Genomic DNA, 16,098 nt, shown 5'->3' with positions numbered 1-16,098 from the left:
TGCAAGATTCAAGTTTATCATTTGCTGGCAGTGTTTTCCCATGCAGTTTACATGCCCAAGTGTATCATAATATCTGTCTCATTTTGTCTAAACTCATTTGCCTGCAGGGGCAGCAAATTCTGAAGTTGTTACAGGCAATAACTCACCTCACTAAGGTTTTGGCTGCTACAGCCACAGCTCAGCACACCACTCTTGTATCTGCAGTGCTTTTTTGTTTGTTTGATGGTCAGAAAGAGGACTGGGACCTGTACCATTAGCAATTACAGTTGCACTTTAAGGCCTACAGCAGACAGGGTATGCAACACAGTGCCCATTTTCTTGCCATTGTGGGTGCAGAAATTTTTCATTTGTGTTGTCAATTATTTTCCGGACTCGGGCTTGGAGAATTAAAGACTGATTTGTTGGTGCAACAGTTAAATATACATTTTTGTTGTGTCAGTCGCCTCTGGCTGAGCAATCCGCTTGCCCCATCCTTAGACACCTCTTTCGCAGTGTTTGAGTGAGCTTGTTCATGAACAGAATTCACACAGGGCATCCATGAGTCTTGTGTGTAGCAAGCTGGGACATCTTGTGTCAAGTTGTTTACAATGTCATTATCATGTGATACTGCACTCCGTGTCTTGCTTTAGAGTTCTACAGTGGCAACACCACCACCCTTGGTCCAGTCCTTGCCTGTGACACCATCTCTCCTGTCATCAGTGTCAGCCCTGTTATGGCTGGTCCTTCTCTCGGTATCACTACTGTTGGCACCATCCATGTAATGGGCAGCCCTAGTGTCATCACCAAGTCTGTCTGTGATGTGTCAGTTCAGACGTCGCTGACCTGTCCTGGTCAGCCCTCCTGTTGTTGCCAAGTCTGTCTGTGACAACATTGGTCTCATTATCACATTGTGTCATTGCCATCCTGTTGACACCACTGCCAGCCATCTCAGCTGTGCTGGCAACACAGTCATCACACAGTTTGTGATGACTGTTGTTCAGCCGTCTACTGCTGGCCCTGTCCACCTGCCTCTCCTACTGTCACCATCCCTCAAGTCATCACCAGGCCCATCTGCAAGATCATCCACCCATCTATCAGTCTTCTAGCCACTGCCGCTGTTCTGACAGGCCCTCCTGACATTGCTGCCAATGTCAGCTGTCTTGTCAGTATGTTCACTGCTGGCACTTCCGCAGCTGGTCCTCTCACTGCTGCCATCATCCTTTCAGAGTTTGCACTGATCCTGTCGTGTGTTCTGCCAGACCATGGGTTGCACCTTCTTGGAAGTTTCACTGCAAGCCCTGCTGATGCCTGGCCCATCCTTATCACTGTCTCTGATGGAGGCGTCACCATTCCCCAGTATTTTCAAAGTGCATTGGCACCAAGCTTTTGCAGAATTTCACTACTATTCTTGTGTATCATAAGTCACAGTTCCTACACTCCATGCTCAGCAATCTTGTTAGTTTTCTCTTGCATTTTTACTCAGTGGTTTATGCTTTCCAGTGTTCTTATACATGAATGGGGTTTTTGTTCAGTTCAATTTGTATGGAATGTAAGGTATTTTTATTGAATTTTTCTAATCAATTCCTGGGCACACGTTTTCCTTTTGCTGACTGCATTGTTAATCGTTCCAGTTTGCTGGACAGTCAGAATTGGCGGTGGCCTGCTTCCCTCCGAGTATGCGGCTAGTCTTTGAGATGGCAGTAACAACTCATTTTAAGGGGGGTGAGGGATGTGGTATCTGCCTGGTAGTCGAATCCTCTGTACATCAGGCAGGCCCAGGCGGGCAGCCACCCCACCAGGAGAACATGCGTAAATGGCTGTCATAAACACCATATATTTTACTTGTATAGCCTGCACTGTCTGCCACAGAATTCTACATTGCTTCCACAGTGTCAGGGGGCACCAACCTTGCAAAAAGACAGTGTGCCTATTACAGCAGAGAGCACTGTCGTCAGAGCACTACTTCACTACGACAGCCTGCCCTCGCAGCGCCACACGGATTCTCATCTGCACCGACTATTTTGGTCACCACTGGATTGTGTAAAGTAGGTTACGCCCCATGCCTCAATCAGCAACACCAGCAGTTCTGTCTGGGCACATCAGCAGTTCAGTTCCAGCAGTACCAGTTGGCAGTACCCGCAGTTTTGCCTTAGCGCTCCACACCAGCAGACTGGCCCCTGTAACATCCCAGGTCTTCATGCCGCCGCCTGCCCTGACACTGGGGTTTGTTGTATAGGTATGCCACATACATCATCACAGGAGAGATGCTGCTGTTGTATGTAGTTATATGGATATTCGTCCAAGGACATTATAATTGAGTTTCATTTCGTTAATCAAGTTATTCTTTTAAACTGTCTTTGATCACTCATCAGTACAAGGATACATTAATTTTTTACCATATACTCCTGCCTGCATATACTTTCGAAGTCTTCTACAAGATTTTCAGGGTAAATGTGACATCTGTGTTAGGTTGTCCCATAGACAAGAGTGTAACCATATCAATAAAAAATCAAACCATGCATTCCAAAGCCCGTGAACTGCTGTATTTCGATTAATAATTAATGTAGTCACATGTGGGGGTTCATGAACTAAAACAAACAATTTATAATCAGTATTCATTTTTTACTTTTTCTGTATCACCCTGAACCAGGGCTGAAGACAGTTGACTTTGGTCCACTAATGGTTTATGTCAATGTGCTGCCCCCATTGGTCGATACAGTATCCATGTGTACTGTAGCCATTAGAAAGTGATTGTCACACCTTACCATGCCAAATCAGTAGGGGATGCGTACTGCCAGCACTGTGTTATGAAAGTGCAGCCTGTTCTCCCTACATTGCCTTTTCCTTCTTGGCTGCTAATGTGTTGAGGGTCACAGGGTGGAACTCCGCGTCCTGCATCTCCCTAAGAATTAGTTCAGGAGATTGTGAACAAACTACACTTTTGCTGTTGATAGCTTGACGGAATTGCATGAGCGATGGTGTACTATGGAGAGAATGTAATGTTGATGATAGAAGAATATCATAGATTTTCAAAATGAGGGAGCATAGCAATCAGTTGTCCTTTCCTTTCAGGCTTTATTAAAGCAAATCTAGATTTTGACTTGTGCCTAGCCATTATTAATGCTCCATTTTATAGTTTCAATATATGTTCTAGTATTTCAGTCTCCTGTTGTTCTGTCACAGTTCATTCAAGGTAGTCATGTATGAACTGTGACAGAAGCCAAAACAACAAGGACTGACATACTAGGACACGTATTGAAACTATGAAATAGTGCACTGATAAGGGCTAAGAGCACTAGTCGAAATCTAGATTTGCCTTAACAAAGCCTGAAAGGAAAGGGCAATTGATTGCTGTGCTCTATCATTTTGAAAGTCATATCATCGTCATTGAATGCATTCCACATTCCTAACAGGAGGTAACTTGATATTGATGCTTGTAGGGTCCAAGAAGTCCACAGCACAAATTCCAAAGTAAAAGGAATATGGTTGGTAGAATATTGCCAAAGCACTATAAGGTCCAACTGTGAACATGAAAAAGATGATAAATTCATTAAATTGTTCCATCACATCGAAACAGAGTGAATAAGGCAAGTTTTGTATTTCTTTTTATTGAAAAAGAACAGAACAACAATTTTCCTTGAAAGTAAACAAGTCCAATATGAATCTATTATGCTGATTAAAATTAAACTAAAAACAGATGAAACACCTTATCATTCTGAATTGCTTATGTTCACAGCAGCTATAATTAATGCTATTTTAAAAGTTGATTGATGTAATAACCAAAGAGATAAAAAAATTTCAAGCGCTCAAGTTATCTGTCTTCTAACAAACTGTGTAGTAGTTTTTATCAAGTAACCTATGTGGCACATTGGATGTATATTTATATTTCATTGACATTATCTTCCTTATATGCGATTTAATAAAATCCTGGAAGTACTTCGAATATGTCATTGCAGACATGACTATATTTGATATAGCAGCTTTTGAAATGTGAAACTATTACTAATGTAACTGTCTCCAGCAGTTAAAAACCAGAGTGAAAATTCAGGAAATAGTGTTCCACTTTTAAATTTCCCATTGATTGCAATGAGAAGCAAATGAAAAGGTTTTTGACATACGTGCAAAATTCTGGAATAATGCTAAGGAAGACTGGAGTTGCAATTCATTGTCAAAAGTACTAGCTCCATGTTTTTCATGCAGTGCTCATATTCTCATGTTCTCGTGTGTTCCCACCAGTATAATTGCTTGTTCTACAGATATGATCAACTGATAATTAACACTGATTAATTGTCTGCAACTGCACATTCACTTCCACTGTAAATGAGGCGTAAAAGCCGGAATATCATCATGATTCACCAGTATTTCACAATGCTGTCACTGATTTTGACCAGCCAGAGGTCATCTCCAGTCTAACGGCACATGCTGCAATCAGTTTTCATTGCGTTGTCAACAATTCTGTATTGTTGACAAAGCAATGGATCATGATTCCTGTTTGGACTATATTTTTTTTAACAGTTCATGAATGGCAATTCTTATTATGATATGTTGCAAACACAGTTAATATCTCAGCCCAAAGACAAATTAATTGTGGGTAATGAGTGGTCACGGCAGGACTGAGTTCAAGTTCCATTTCCGCTCACTTTGCTATTCAGGCATACTACTTCTTTGATGAACAATTTCAAGACTGGTCAATAAGATGTGGTTTAGCAACATCTCTTACCTATTTGAAATTGGCCACAAAGAAACCTGAAGTTACCATGCCAGGCAACTCATTATGAGCACTAATCAAGTCTCATTTGGCTCAGTATTGATAGAAAATTAGTGATGAACTGTGTAGAACTACTGAGGAGGTCTTTTAAAGGCTAGCCCCCAAAATACTTCGAAGGATACTGATGAGGATATGGGCACACACATACCTACATGAAAGATACGATGATGTATATACAAATCTGCTGAGACACAGTTTTTACATGTAACTATCCAAAATGCAAATTCCTGTTTTGACGTAGGGGTATGGGGCCTTCATGGGCATACTGTATATATACAGTGAAAGTTAATAAATGCAGTGAAGTTGATGATATTTACATAAAAATAATTGCATCATGCTTCAAAATTTTAATTTTATTGACTGAAGAAAAAGTGAATCCTAGCAGTTTATACCTAAGTAAAGCTGCCATGACTGCCCCAAGAATTTTATAGAACCTTTTGAGACATAATAGGCAACACATTAACAGAAGTTTTTAATGACATAATGAGAGGAGAGTTTCTTCCTACTGCCTTTTTTTTTTTTTTAATGGCTCTGAGCACTACGGGACTTAACATCTATGGTCATCAGTCCCCTAGAACTTACAACTACTTAAACCTAACTAACCTAAGGACATCACACAACACCCAGTCATCACGAGGCAGAGAAAATCCCCGACCCTGCCGGGAATCGAACCCGGGCATGGCCTGCTGCTTTCAAGGAGAGTGTAATAGTATTACTTCCAAAAGAAAGGAACACAGAAATAAAAGAGCTTAGAAAAATGAGACTAATCAGTTTCATGAACACAGATTACAAAACAATTGCACTGGTAATTAAAGAAAGAATGATACCCATTCTAGAAAATATAACAAGATGCCACCTGACTTTTCTACTTAGATGTAAGATATTTAAGACAGTATGCAAATACAGGGACATTGTCAACAAATGGAGACCTTGCCTTTGTAGATTTTGTAAAGCTGTTGCTTTTCTCATTGTCAACAAACAGAGGCCTTGCCTTGATAGATTTTGCTGAGGTATTTGATAAGGATAACCACAGATATCTTTTCAAAACTTAGAAAAATGTAGGTTTTAAAGGGAACAACTTGACTGTTTCAATAAACATCGTAAGTGGAACAAAAAAAAAAAAAAAAAAGGATATTACAAACTGAAGTGCAATCTAACAGGAGAGTTCTTTGTCAATGATACTTTATTAGATTTCCCAGACCCTCTCTTACAAAATCTGAATGCCACGTTACAGAGTGGAATGCAAAAAGCAACAAATACATACACTGACAATGTTGGAGTCATAGTAAGAAGCAATAAAGACATTGTCCAGCTAATGGAAAAATTACTGCCATATCATAACACAATAGGGACGAAAATAAATGACACTACAAGTTCATTTTTAAATCTGATGGGTCCCATAAAGTGCCGCTACCACGGGCAAATGGATGGGTCGTCACACTGCCTTGGTGCAATGTTCTACAGTAGGTCACAAAACACAGTAGCCTCCCATTGCAGACAGGTACTAGACATAATCAGGTGCACCCTGATATTAAACCAAACCTGAGATCTGAATGTCAACCGAAGAATAAAACTCACAGACTGTGCGATTCTTTCAAATGCTACATATGTATGTGAGATATTACAAGGGTAAGTCAATTATTACCCGCAAAGTAGTTATAAAATTTTATTGTAATCAAATAGGAAACCTACAAGAGCATCATTTTTCGACATAGTCTCCTTGCATTTCAATGCACTTGGTTCACTGCTGTACAAGGTTCCTGATGCCCTCACAAAATAAGGTTCTAGGTTGAGCTCTGAGTCAGGAATGCACCGCTTCATCTGAGGCAAATCGATGGCCCTTAATGCCTGTTTGAGTGGACCAAACAAGTGATAGTCAGAAGGGGCAAGATTGAGATTATATGGAGGATGATACAGTCTTTCAAATTTGAGTTTCTGGAGCATTTCATTAGTGTGGGTAGCAGTATGCGGATGGGCATTTTCGTGCATCAACACAACACCTTTTGACAGCAATCCTCGGCGTTTGCTTCGAATTGTAGGCTTTAGCCCGGCAGTAAGCATCTCACTGTAACGTACACTGTTTATTGTGGTGCCATTTTCCCCATAATGTTCCAGTACTGGACCTTGTGTGTTCCAAAAAACTGTAAGCATCAGTTTTCCTGCGGACGGTTGGGTCTTCAATTTTTTCTTGCATGGCGAATTTGGAAGTTTCCATTCCATACTCTCCGGCTTGTAATGATGGACCCATGTTTCATCACCAGTAATAATCGTGTCTAAGAAGCTGTTAGCTTCATTACCATAGCAATCCAAATGTTTTTTTGCAGATGTCCAAGCGCAACTGTGTGAATTGTTTCGGGACCCATCTTTCACTAACTTTATAAACCCAAGTCTGTTGTGGATTATTTCGCAGGCAGAACCTCGACTAAGTTGCAGATGATGTCCCACTTTGTCAATAGTTAACTATCTGTCGAAGAGAATCATTTCACATGAACACTCAATGGATTCTTCATTTGTGGCTGTAAATGGTTGTCCAGCTCCTTCACCGTGCGTAACACTATTGTGAATATTTCGGAATTTTTCAATCCATTCGTAGACATTCCATTGTTGCAAAACACTGTTCTCATACTGTACCAAAAGTCTTCGATGAATTTTGGCCCCCCGATATGCCTTACGACCACAAAAAATGGATCACTGAACGTTGCTCTTCTTTGGTGCAAATAAACAGCGGGAGCAGCCATGATTAACAGCATGGCAGTGATAACAAAACTAACCAAGCAGCTTGAAAATTGTAAAGATATAACAATAAATATACAAAGCATACGTGATCAACGTAAAATGACAGTACGACTAAAATAAACAAAAATATAACTAAATTGCGGATAATAATTGACTTACCCTCGTACCTGTAACCAAAGAAACAGCAAAAGCAGCATGAGCACAATCTGTAAATATGTCTGGCAGTACGGTATTTTTAGAGCAGCAGTTGGCATAACTACCTTAAAACTTGACAACGGAGGTGCAAGCCCCACAGACATTTGGAAAAAAATACAGCCCTCTTCACCAAAAGAACACTGTGACTCACTGAGTCATTCAGACAGCATCGCTGCTGCTTTTCAGTGAGGTGACAAAAGTCATGGGATACCTGCTAATATTGTGTTGGACCGCCTTTTGCCTGACATAATGCAACAACTCAACATGGCATGGACTCAACAATTTGTTGGAAGACCCCTGCAGAAATATTGAGCCAATCTGCATCTGTAGCCATCCATAATTACAAAAGTGTTGCTGGTGCAGGATTTTGTACATGAACTGACCTCTCAATTGTGTCCCATAAACATTTGATGGGATACATGTTGGATGATGTGGATGGCCAAATAATTGACTTGAACTGTCTAGAATGTTCTTCACACCAGTCGCAAACAATTGTGGCCTGGTGAAATGGTGCATTGTCGTCCATAAAAATTCCATCAATGTTTGGGAACATGAAGTCTGCAAAAGGTCTCCAAGTAGCCGAACATAACCATTTCCAGTCACTGACGCAGTTCATTCCATGTAAACACGGCCCACATCAGCTTGCATAGTGCCTTGTTGACAACCTAGGTCCACGACACCACACTCTAAGCCTACCATTAGCTCTTACCGACTGAAATTGGGACTCATCTAACCAGGTCATGGTTTTCCCATTGTCTAGGGTCCCGCTGATAAGCTTATGAGCCCAGGAGAGACACTCCAGGCTATGTTGTGCTGTTAGCAAAGCCAGAAAATAAGGTAATCCAACATGAACCAAAACCAGCAAAAGTGGTTTGTTCACAAAGCGCTCCCAATAAAAGAACTACCTGTTTCTTATGTTACACTGACCACACTGCAACCATTGGTTTAGGAGATCAGAGAACAGTTAGTGTTCTATGGTGTACAATACTTTGTTTGTCACAGGTCATTGACAAAATTGGTAAATACAATCAGAAATGTCAAGTCATTCTTCACCATAACACAGCAAACAATAAATTGACAGAAAAATATTTAATTACTGTCCAATTTCACATAGTCAGCTGATTTATTGTATAACAACTTCTTTTTGGTTCCTTTACATCAAGCAACAATATTTGCTGACAGTGACTTCCTTCACCTCAAGAAGCTGCTGAAACCTTCCAACACCATGTCTATACTGCAGAAACATCAGAGTGGAAAAAATGTCTTCAGAATCTGTTCAAACAGGTGCAGAAGCATATAAGTGTAGTAGGTGACTATTTTGAAAAAACAAGAAATGTTACTTTTCTTGTTTTTGCACAAAGTTAAAAAAGGTGGTCCTTGAAGTATAAAGCAAACTTGCAATCCTGTTTTTTTCTAATAAAATAAATACGTCACCAGAATGACATCTTTCTGAATCCCCAAAACTATATAAAATAACTCCCCTGATTTAATGTATACCTACTAACGTATTTTGCATTTTGAATTATGCTGCTGGCTTGAAAGCACAGTAACCAATAACTCTATAAGATAAAAGGTTTTGGAGTGAGAAACCACGAACACCTTCAGTAAAATTTGGTTCGTTTCATACAGGAACACTGAATGAAATTACAGTTTTCCATGAATAATATCGGCATCTCATCAATTTTGTATTATTTACTCTCTTGGACAGAAGTTTTTTTTTTCATAATTCACTCAAAAATGTTCAACACTAAATTAATATGCTGCATGTTGGCCATTTTTTTTTTTGTCATACCTAGTAGTCATGTCATAAAATCTAATCACACCACACAAAAAATAAACTGCCAACATCCAATGTATTCTCCAAATATTTCTGAACCAGACCTGTCTGTTGTTTAGTATTCACAAGAAAGTGAGCGCAGGTTCAGAGCCCCTCTCAAAATTAGAATTTCTGTAACAACCAATATTTGCCTTCATGCTGCCTTCTGTCTCTTGTGGATTGACACAGAAAGCTCACATTCTTGAAATATCTAAAACCGTGCAATCAACTATGTTTCCAATAATGCAGTCAATTGTTGTTGTTGTGGTCTTCAGTCCTGAGACTGGTTTGATGCAGCTTTCCATGCTACTCTATCCTGTGCAAGCTTCTTCATCTCCCAGTACTTACTGCAACCTACATCCTTCTGAATCTGCTTAGTGTATTCATCTCTTGGTCTCCCTCTACGATTTTTACCCTCCACACTGCCCTCCAATGCTAAATTTGCGATCCCTTGATGCCTCAGAACATGTCCTACCAACCAATCCCTTCTTGTCAAGTTGTGCCACAAACTTCTCTTCTCCCCAATTCTATTCAATACCTCCTCATTAGTTATGTGATCTACCCATCTAATCTTCAGCATTCTTCTGTAGCACCACATTTCGAAAGCTTCTATTCTCTTCTTGTCCAAACTATTTATAGTCCACATTTCAGTTCCATACATGGCTACGCTCCATACAAATACTTTCAGAAACGACTTCCTGACACTTAAATCTATACTCGATGTTAACAAATTTCTCTTCTTCAGAAATGCTTTCCTTGCCATTGCCAGTCTACACTTTATACCCTCTCTACTTCGACAATCATCAGTTATTTTGCTCCCCAAATAGCAAAACTCCTTTACTACTTTAAGTGTCTCATTTCCTAATCTTATTCCCTCAGCATCACCCGACTTAATTTGACAACATTTCATTATCTTTGTTTCGCTTTTGTTGATGTTAATCTTACATCCTCCTTTCAAGACACTGTCCATCCTGTTCCAACTGCTCTTTCAAGTCCTTTGCTGTCGCTGACAGAATTACAATGTCATCGGCGAACCTCGAAGTTTTTATTTCTTCTCCATGAATTTTAATACCTACTCCGAATTTTTCTTTTGTTTCCTGTACTGCTTGCTCAATATACAGATACTGGCTCACTCCCTTCCCAACCACTGCTTCCCTTTCGTGCCCCTCGACTCTTATAACTGCCATCTGGTACAAATTGTAAATAGCCTTTCGCTCCGTTTATTTTACCCCTGCCACCTTGAGAATTTGAAAGAGAGTATTCCAGTCAACATTGTCAAAAGCTTTCTCTAAGTCTACAAATGCTAGTAATGTATGTTTGCCTTTCCTTAATCTATTTTCTAAGATAAGGCGTAGGGTCAGTATCGCCTCACGTGTTCCAACATTTCTACGGAATCCAAACTGATCCTCCCCGAGGTCGGCTTCTACCAGTTTTTCCATTCGTCTGTAAAGAATTCGCATTAGTATTTTGCAGCTGTGACTTATTAAACTGATAGTTTTGTAATTTTCACATCTGTCAACACCTGCTTTCTTTGGGATTGGACTTATTATATTCTTCTTGAAGTCTGAGGGTATTTTGCCTGTCTCATACATCTTGCTCACCAGATGGTAGTTTTGTCAGGACTGTCTCTCCCAAGGCCGTTAGTAGTTCCAATGGAATGTTACTCCCGGGGTCTTGTTTCGACTCAGGTCTTTCAGTGCTCTGTCAAACTCTTTACGCAGTATCATATCTCCCATTTCATCTTCATCTACATCCTCTCCCATTGCCATAATATTGTCCTCAAGTACATCGCCCTTGTATAGACACACTATATACTCCTTCCACCTTTCTGCTTTCCCTTCTTTGCTTAGAACTGGGTTTCCATCTGAACTCTTGATATTCATACAAGTGGCTCTCTTTTCTCCAAAGGTCTCTTAATCATCATGGCTATCTACCAGTAATATTTACACAATGGATTTATTACTCTCACTAAAGTGATTTTCTTCTGGATGTACATTCCATGTTTTCGTTTGTTAACCGCTAGGTAGTAATAAGCACTTTTTCAATTACCCAGTTCTTCTAGATCCTGACCATCTCCATTATTTTCCAAGGAGAATGTTTTATCTGGATGATAGTGGGAAGGGTACAGATAAAGTTGGTTGTGAAGTACCTTTTGAAGTTGAACATCATGTTCTGCCACTGGGTGGTCAACTTACCTCTATGTCACAGTTTGGCAGTGACCATTCATAACTTGTTGGTTACCATGCCATATAGCAGGTTGTGCAGAACTTAAAGAGCATAGTTGGCATCTGGAATTCCAGCTTTAGGAGATGGCCCTACCACTGATTCGGTAGGACATTCCTGTGATATGACGTGTTATGTGGTGCTGGGTAGATGCAGAGGACAGCCCCTGCAACTGGCTCTTCTATAGGTATATGACCCACGTGGCAGGTGGTGAACGGGTGTGGCATAAGGAAGGACCAAGATATTATGTAGATGGTAATTGTATAATGACTTTTCTTTCCTCTCAGCTGAGCTATACTATATACAAGCCAGCAGAACTAAGTGTCTGGCGCAGTTGTTGATTGGTTACTGCTGCTACAATGAGATTTAAATGAGTTTAAACATGGTGTTATAGTTGGTGCACAAGCGATGGGACACAGCCTCTCTGAGGCAGCGTTGAAATGGGGACTTTCCCATACGACCATTTCATGAGTGTACCATGAGTATTAGGAATCCGGTAAAACATCAAATCTCCAACATCTAAACATCAAATCTCTGACATCGCTCTGGCTGGAAAAAGATCCTGCAAGAACAGGACTAACAGCAACAGAAGAGAATCATTCAATGTGACAGAAGTGCAACACTTCTGCAAATCAATATGGGCTTTCAAAGGACCACTAGTGTACCCTTGATGACTGCACAGCACGCCTCACCTTGGCCCATCAACACCAACTTTAAATTGTTGATGACTGGAAGCATGATGCCTGGTTGGACAAGTCTTGTTTCAAATTCTATCGAGCGGATGGACATATACGGGTACGGGGACAACCTCGTGAATCCATGGACCTTCACGTCAGCATGGGACTGTTCAAGCTAGCGGAGGCTCTTTAATGGTGTAGGGCATGTGCAGTTGGAGTGATATGGGGCCCCTTATACGTCTAGATATGACTTGATAAGTGACATGTACTTAAGCATCCTGTCTGATCACCTGCATCTGTTCATGTCCATTGTGCATACTGACAGACTTGGGAAATTCCAGTCGGACAATGCAATACCCCACATGTCCAGAATTGCTACAGAGTGGCTCTAGGAACACTCTTCCGTGTTTAAACACTTCCGCTGGCCACCAGACTCCCCAGACATGAACATTATTCAGCATGTCTGGAATACCTTGCAATGTGCTGTTCAGAATAGGTCTTTACCCCCTCATACTCTTACAGATTTATTGGACTGCCCCGCAAGATTCATGGTGTCAATTCCCTCCAGCACTACTTCAGACATTAGTCAAATCCAGGCCATTTCATGTTGCGACACTTCTGCGTGCTCGTGGGGGCTCTACACATTATTAGGCAGGAGTACTAGTTTCTTTAGCTCTTCAGTGCAAAATTCAGTTTCAGTGTTAGATTAAAAACTTAAAATTCCCTGGGATTTTATGGAATTTCCTGAGATTCTCCTGATTTTTCCAGATAAAATGTAGTTCCCAGGAAATTCCAGAAGAGTTGCAGCCCTGAAAGTAATCTTCTGTAAGAAAAGTGAGGAATGATTTCAGGAAAGGAGAAAGGGTACTCCATAGAAGCAACTACTAATCTGATTAAAAGTGAAAACTTTAGAATCAAGTTTTGTGCATCTGAACATACAATTATTAAACTTGAACTGATAAAGATATTATGATTAATTAATCTACAAGAGACTTTGGTACTCTGTACTCATCCCCAATATTGTGCCCAAGTATTTGACTCAAAAAGAGTTTGAGATGAGGGAAGTAATTATAGCTGTGTCACTAAAAGAATGTCTTTGGTAGCTCACAGCTATGATGCCAATACTACTAGGTGGCTGATCGTTGTTATGCCATCTCAGCATTTTAATGCATGAATGCCTCTTTTACCAACACCTGAAGAAAATGGATAGACTCCTCAGTCTTCAAAAAGAGTGACTGATACCATGTCCTTGCCATTGGCTTCACTGCTGCTTCAATGTTCCCCTAGTTGTATTATTAACTCTTCTACTCTTTGTTCCACTGCACCTTCTCGTTATTATGCACTTTCCAAGATGTGCGACAATATTGTTCCATTCATTTTGTGGGAATAATTACGCCCAATGCCTCACATATCAAATACGGAACTACTTCTAATTTAAAACTTTAATTTCTGTTTGCAACATATGATTTCACTTGAGACCACACGAGTTCTACTGCAGTAAAATTGCAACTATATGCTGAAAGGCACAATGCCATATGATCATTTTCTTCTGCAATTTTGTCAATGTCTTAAATGATATTACACGATTTAAGCCGTTTCACAATTTCCAGCAGTTCAGCCCTTATCATTTCCCAATCAGTAGCCCAGACAACAAAGGAAAATTAGGGGAAAAATTCATGCAGTTGCAAAGTACAAAATTAAGCTGCACTAAATTTCCAACAAAAAAATCTCCTATTGATTTTTTTTCCCTCCAGGACTAATAGCTCCTGCATTGCAGAGAATGGAAAAATTGTAGATTATTAAAGAATAGTGTTTTATTGATATAAAATTAATGTTTATTGTTAACTCAAGTGGGATAAGAATAAATATTAAATGTATGTATCACATCTAGGTGCAGCACAACCGTATTGAGAGATAAGTTGTGTTCTGTGGGTGTAACAGGGTAGGAGGGTGGGGGTGAACAATAGAAGGTTGAGGAAGACAGGTTGCCGAATTGTGGTCTTGAACTATCACTCTAGGTCTGGAAATTTAAGTCCGAGCAGGCGATTTATGATTCTCTCTACTTCATGACACCACAAGAAGCAGCTACAGTACATATCACAAAGTTACACTAACCCTTTCACAGTGAGAAAGGAAATCACTGGCACTGCAGTGCTCAGGGATGTTCATTGTTTACAAAGTGTATCGACACTACATGGAATACAGATATGAGTTATTAATAGTACTAATGCAAGAAATGCATACGGAGGAAGCTACTTAAATCTCTGCATACATTCTATGCTACTAGAGGTGGAAACTCATTCTTACTCATCCTGTACACCAGCTGCAACATTCTTCCAGAAAAGGAGTTTCCAAAACCACAAGCACTGCACAATTTACAGACAGACTACATGTCCCCAGCATTTCGTGTCCAGTTGTCTTATGTGAGTAGACAAAAAACTTCTCTGAACTTTTATTTGCATATTGGAGTTCTTCAGTTTATTGAGTTAGTACTTATTTTCAGTTGTTAAGTGAACTTCTATGTAGGTAAAAAAAATTCCAACAGCTGGAGCTGTCAACTGTCTACCATACTGAACAGCCTGTCCCAGACCTAAGCAGCAGGCAGTACTTAATCAACAATGTCTCTGCTAAAACAGTTTTCACAGTATGAGGGGTGTCAAATGAATCACCCCAGCCCCAGCTCCGCCAATATATGAAGAGACTCTTCCTACAACACTTAGGTGTTAGGGAACTTCAGATATTTCAATGTCAGCCAAGCAATGCATTACAATAGTTTACTTTTATAGACTTGAACCTGACCAGTCTATTCGATCACACATATTCTCACTCACCTTGTAAGATATACTTTGGAAGTATGGTAAGTGGGTCCACCCAGTGCAGCCTACTCTACGAGTGCAATTTCTATATGGAGGAGATTTAAGCAGTCTACCAGTAGCACAGTCAATGTGAGAGAGGTGTGTAAATTTCTGGTCATTCCTTAATTCACCAACAAGTGTCTACATCGTGGTTACACGGCTTTATAATATGCTGTCAGCGATAGCACAAAGGCGACATGTTTGCCAATCCAAACACTATACACCAACACTACATAGGCCACTGACATTATCATACATGTAAATTAAACACTTCTTAGCCATTCTTTACAGGAAAGTATTTTATTTAAAAGCTCGTTTAACAATTGCAGATAAATACTCAGTAAACTGAAAATAACTGACGTTATTTTGTCTGCTGACATAAGGGAACTAGACAGGAAATGCTGTGGAGGTTAAAGTCTATTCAAACATAAAAGTGAGCAGCATCCATAAAATGAGAAGTCACCTATTCCAGAACAATGCTACAACTGCTGAACAGGATCATTAACAATTAATTTTCTCTTCAAAAGTATAGAACAGCGTGCAGAGAATACAATGTGTCCATATCTGTATCCCGTCTTAATATTAGCAGTAACTCATATCTGTATTCCATGTAGTTTCGAAAAGCTTTCATTGTTCCTCGAGCAGTGTCTTCAGTCCATGCAGTCGTCTGAAATGACAAGCATTAATCAATGCTTCGCCCAACCATACAACTTTGTGAGGTTTGCACTTAGCCATTTCACTTAAAAAAAGAAAAAAGAATGGCACCTCCAGGCAACAGTATCTTCCCTTTCCAGCTGAACTTGACATCTAGAAAAGTTTTCCATTGAAATTCTATTTTGGAAAATAACT

The sequence above is a fragment of the Schistocerca serialis genome, chromosome 9, assembly GCF_023864345.2.
Source record: "Schistocerca serialis cubense isolate TAMUIC-IGC-003099 chromosome 9, iqSchSeri2.2, whole genome shotgun sequence".
Classification (NCBI taxonomy): domain Eukaryota; kingdom Metazoa; phylum Arthropoda; class Insecta; order Orthoptera; family Acrididae; genus Schistocerca; species Schistocerca serialis.
The sequence above is the reverse complement of the archived record's forward strand: the minus strand, read 5'-3'. Positions refer to the sequence as shown.